A 6,000-nucleotide genomic window follows, 5' to 3' on the forward strand; every position below is an offset into this window, starting at 1 on the left:
AAAATTCTTTACAATATTAAAGGCATTAAAGCGTAAATTTTTAGAAATAATTGAATTTTGAAAAGGTTTCAAATTATTTTCATGAATATAGTAACATTTTTACAGGGATTCAATTATTTTCACAACTATAAAAACTCATCGCAGAATTTCAATTATTTTTAATATACAATTTTAATCGAACTCCTGGGAAAATGTAATTATTCTTAAAAATTTTATTAAATTCGTCGAAAGAATTTAATTTTTTTAAAAACTTGTTGATAAAATTCTTTATAAGAATTGAATTTTAAGAAACATTCAATTATTCAATAAATTATTTATTGTTGAACATAACATATATAAAATAATATAAAACAAATAATAAAAAAAATGTTAGAAGTTTATTGGAAAAAAGAAAAACGTTTGAATAGTAAATGATTTCAATTGTCCTCAATATTAGCATCGGTTTAAAAAATTCTAAAAAGAAATTGATTTTAATAATTTAAATTTGAATAATGCATAAAGGGAATTTGCTCAATTTTTACAATAATTATTTATTTATAAAATAATATTGGATAAATTTATTTATTGATTAATAATAATAATAATAAATAAAACCCCTGCCAAGTTGTATATTTTATTTAATAATTTTGGTGCTCATTTCATTAACACTTTGCTTCCTCATAGAGACTATGACTTTTTGATCAAATGAAAATTCTATTTAATGACATTTCGATCAAATGACCATTCTATCAAATGACAATTCTATCTAATGACATTTCTATTAAATTACTTTAAATGGACATTATTTAAATGACCATTCTACCAAATGACAATTCTATTTAATGACTTTTTTTATCAAATAGCTTTTCGATCAAATGATCATTCTATCAAATGACAATTTTATCTAATGACTTTTCTATCTGTTGTGTTTTCGATCAAATGACAATTCAATCTAATGACTTTCCTATCAAATGGCTTTTCGATCAAATGTTTATAAATATCAAAAAAATATGTTTTTCTCCTCATAGTTCTCCTTAATTTGTTCATAGTTTAAAAATATTAAAATACCAGTTTTCCTTCTTCCCATTGGATCGTTATATAATTTGCTCATAGATTTAAAATTTTAAATAAAAAAAATTTAGAATTAAGTCTTTCTGTACTTGAAACTTTATAATTACTTTTAGAAATTAATTAAATTTTTCGCAAGTTGTAACGGTTGTAACAAAATGAATCAAAATTTTTTCGGATGTTTGAAATTAAAAAGAGTAAACAAGTTGGTTATTGTGCGTGATGCGGATGTGCTTGTAAAAGGAAAGAATTATATGTGTGTATATAATTTGTGATAAAAGAAGGGAATTTTGTTCTTTTTTTTTGTATGAAAACTTATCTGTATTAAGGATATGAAGAATGTTGATAAATTTTTTTCACATCAGTTAGTTAATCCTATTCGAGTTCTTGCTTTCAAAAATGAGTCATTTCTGTTACAAGATAGTGATAAATTGGATATAAAACTTTTATGAAAATGTCAGTTCCAACGTGTATTATATTTTAAATTATATACACTTTAGTTTGCAATATAATGTTATGTATTTTAATGCACCCATAGATGATAATTTAGCAGAAATATTTATTTTCCCGACGTGTTTATATGTATATATAATATAATGTACATACTAAAAGACTTTGATTTCTGTGCTTATTGTGTATTTAACAGAATTTATATTGAAAAGAATTTTTCTAAATCTGAATATCTATCGAATGGATTTTTCGTTTAATAAAATTTATATGAACCCAAATTTTTTATTAACAGAAATTTTATATAATATAATTTTTATTTAATTACCATTATGTTATTTGTGCTTCCATTTAGTTGCATTTTGAGGTTTTTGAATTTTTAATTCTCGAAATTTCATTTAATGTTAATTATTAAAAATTTAAGTTTATATTTGAAAATTAACCCGTATCAGAAATTATTAAGAAAATTAAGTTTGGTCAATTTTAAAAGCCACTCTGAAATATTTTTGATTTATCTAATACCGAACGCTTATTCGGACAATTAAAAGTTTTGACAAATAAAAAATCAATTCTTTGAAGAATTTAAAAATTTGGTGCAATTGAAATTCTGTTATTAAACATTTGGCTAAGTAAAAATTCAGTTGAATGAGAATTATTCTAAAAGAAACATTTATTGAAATAAAAATTCGGTTGAATACAAATTCTTCGGTATAAAAGCTCTGTTCAATATATAAATTTTATTTTTTTAAATTCTGTTAAGTTGATTTTTTAAATATTTAAAAAAATTTTTTAATTATTAACATTTTTTTCACCGAATTCGACCTTGTAAACCTCAAAACAGTGAACATTTGAACTATATAAAATCATAAACCTTTTCAAAATTCAATTATTGCTAAAAATTGAAGCTATGTAATGCCTTTAATATTGTAAAAAATTTTTATGGAAATTTTAAAAAATATAAGTGAATTCTTGCTAAAAATGTTGATATTTTAAAAAAATTTTGATTTTTGGGAAGAATTCTGTTATTTATGAAAAGATAAATGAATTCTTTCCACGAATTTTATTTGAAAGTTTTTTTTTAAATAATTGAATTTCTGCGAAGAATTTTTATGAAATTTTTGAAAATAATTGAATTGCTGATAAAAGTTTTGTTATATTTTCAAAAATAATTGAGTTTCTGCGAAGAATTTTGTTATTTATAATAAGAATTCAATTCAAAAATGTAATATATACCTATACATTTTTTATAATAATAATTGAATATCTGCAAAGAAAATTATGAAAAAATTTAAAAAATTAATTAATTAATTAATTAAAATTATTATCAAAATTATGAAAAGTTTAAAATTTTATTTTATTTTTGAAAAAAATTTAATTTCTCTGAAGAATTTAATTATTTATGAAAATAATTGAATTCTTGACAATAATTTTATCAAAAAATTTAACAATAATTGAATTTCTCTGAAGAATTTTATTGTTTATGAAAATAATTGAATTCTTCACAAGAATTTTATTAAAATTTTTAGAAAATAATTAAATTCTTCTCAGAATTTTATTACAATTTTCTAAATAATTTTATTTATTTAAAAAATTTTATTAAAATATAGAAAATAATTGAATTTTTTCGAAAAATATTATTAAAGATTTAAAAAAAAATTGAAGGATTTTATAAATTTGTAGAAAGTAATTGAATTCTTTTGAAAAGTTTTATAACGAATTAAGAAAATAATTGAATTCTTCCTTGAAATTTTATTAAAAGTTTTAAAAGAATTGAATTTTTACAAAAAAATGTTACTATTTATAAAATAATTGAATTCTTGCGAACAATTTTGTTATTTATAAAAATAATAATTGAATTCTTGTCAGGAACATTATTAAAAAGTTTGAAAATAATAATATAATTGAAAATTATTAAATTGAGGAAATTTTTTGAAAATATTTGAAATTTTGCCAAGAATTTTATTATTTTTGAAAATAATTGAATTTCTATGAAGTTTTTATTACTTATGAAACTTAATTGAATTATGGCGAAGAAATTTATAAAAAATTTGTAAATAATTGAATTCCTGTGAAATTTATCAAAATTTTTTTAAATAATTGAACTCTTTTGAAAAATTTTATTGAAATAATAGATATTAAAAATCATTAAATTTTGATGACAATTTTTGAAAATAATTGAAATTTTGCCAAGAATTTGATTATTTTTGAAAATAATGGAATTTTTTTGGAGTTTTTATTAGGGGAATGTAGTCAAGGTTGGTCTACTGTCTAGGTAGGCCACTCGCGTTTTTTTGTCAAGTTCACTAGCGCCACCTACGCGCATATTTGTCGAAGCTTGTCTTAGTGAAACCTAACTTTTTGTTCAATTACATTTTCGGAAAATCGAAAATTGTGTTTTCTGTGACGTCGGTACAAAAAAAGCTGAAAAAAAGTTTTGTGCATAATGTGAAAAACCATTAATAAAAGATAAAAAACAAATTGAATCGTCAAGGCAAGTATGCAGAAAATTTGTGGGACTCATGGTTGAAAGGAAAACAAAGTAAAAAATCGAATCCCGAAACGTATTTTTTTATGGTTACAACAATTCGCTAATGTTACTTACTGTCAAGGTCGGCCACTATGTGTTTAAAATGCGCAAAGATGAGGACGAGCTACTTCATTTGCAAAAACTGCAATTCTGTATAACTCATAATATAATTGATCATCTTATTAATATTTTTATTTAATTTTATTAATATTTTAGTGCAAAACTTTTTTTTATTTATATTTATTTTTTTATATTGTTTATTGTTATTATTTTGTTATTTCATTAAGTTACAAACTGTAAACAATAAAGAATCAATTTTCCGTAACTCCAAACATGTTATTTTATTTTTTAACGATTAATGCCCTTTGAATTTTAAACATGGCCGACCTTGACTGTAATGGCCAACCTGGACTACAAATTTTTTTTTTTTTAAATCTTTATAACTTTTTCATTTTTAAACCTGTCAATTTACTTTGTACAGAAAAAATGTTCCTATTAAACAGGACTTTCCAACCATATACTTCAATTGTCAAAATTCATTTTTAAAAAAAAGTTATAAACAAAAGTCAAAAAGGTGGCCGACCTAGACTATGTTCCCCTACTTATGAAAATAATTGAATTATTATAAAAAATTTGTAAATAAATGAATTTTGGTGAAATTTTAATTATTTTGTGAAAATAATTAAATGTTTGTGTAGAATTTCATTAAAATTTGTTTTAAAATAATTGAATAGGAAAATTTTATTTAAATAGATATTGAAAATCATTGAATTGAGGCAAATTTTTGAAAATAATTGAAATTTTGTCAAGTATTTTATATTAAAATTTGTTGAAAATAATTGAATTTCTGCGAAGAATTTTATTACACTTTTGAAAAATAATTGAATTTCTACCATCATTTGTAACTTTTTCAAAATTTTCCAATTTATATCGGTACAATTTACGAACTTTTCGTCTTTTCTCAATCAAAAAAATTCCTATGTTGCAAGTTTGATATGTAAGGATGCTGCAATATATTGCTACTTAGAATCTTTCAAATATAACATAAATCGTATTATAAACAAGAGTGAATATTATTTTCGAAAATATTCTGAAAAATTATCAGCATTTTTTTTTTTTGTACAACTATTAAAACTAAAAGGCAAAATCTATTATTAAGTTCCACTTGGTTCGCATTCTTTAGCATAATAATATTGCATAAATACCAAGGTTACTTGAGATTGTATACGCAAGAAATAATAATCATTTTATGAAATTATTCTGATAATGAGATTTGATTCTCGCAAGAAGATTATTAGTATATTTTAAAAAGTTTTCTGCCTTCGACTGTCTCAGAATGTCTATAGATACATTGCGGATGGTTTAGGACTGTTATTCAATTAACCAGTTTCCAATCGAGGACTCAAAACAGTTTCAATAAAACTTTATCCGGGAATATTTCTAAAATACAGAAATGGATGGTAAACATTTCTGTAGAAATTTTTAGAAATTATGTTTAAATATTATTCTAGAATTGAGAATGTATATTCAAAAAATTCGAACTTCCGGAAAAGTTTCCGTTTTTCTCTCTATATTTGCAAAAGAGCTAAAGAGCGAGCTAAAGAGTCTGTTGTATGTAATACATATAAGGCAGCAAGGCAGACAACATGGCGCCGAGACGTCATTGTGGTGACGTTTACCGTCGGAGAAACCGAAAGAGAACTTGCTAGAGGTTAGGTCGGTAGCGTAAATGTAAGAATAAACTACATAATAAGATACTGCAAGTACATACACTTTATCCCGTCTGCGTCTGTAGTGAGAAAAGCAACAGCGCGGAATCAGTTTGTGGTGAGAGGGGGGGGGAAGACATCGACAGTGAGAGGAGTTGAGGAGAGGGGCGAGTACATAGCATAGAAGTTCTATAGAAGTGAGAGGCGAATCGGGGGTGAGGTGGGGTGACCAAGTCGGTTAAAGCGGTGGGGAAAGACATTCAGTGGGAA

This window comes from Leptopilina heterotoma, unplaced genomic scaffold (genome assembly GCF_015476425.1).
Source record: "Leptopilina heterotoma isolate Lh14 unplaced genomic scaffold, ASM1547642v1 Lhet_183, whole genome shotgun sequence".
Lineage (NCBI taxonomy): Eukaryota > Metazoa > Arthropoda > Insecta > Hymenoptera > Figitidae > Leptopilina > Leptopilina heterotoma.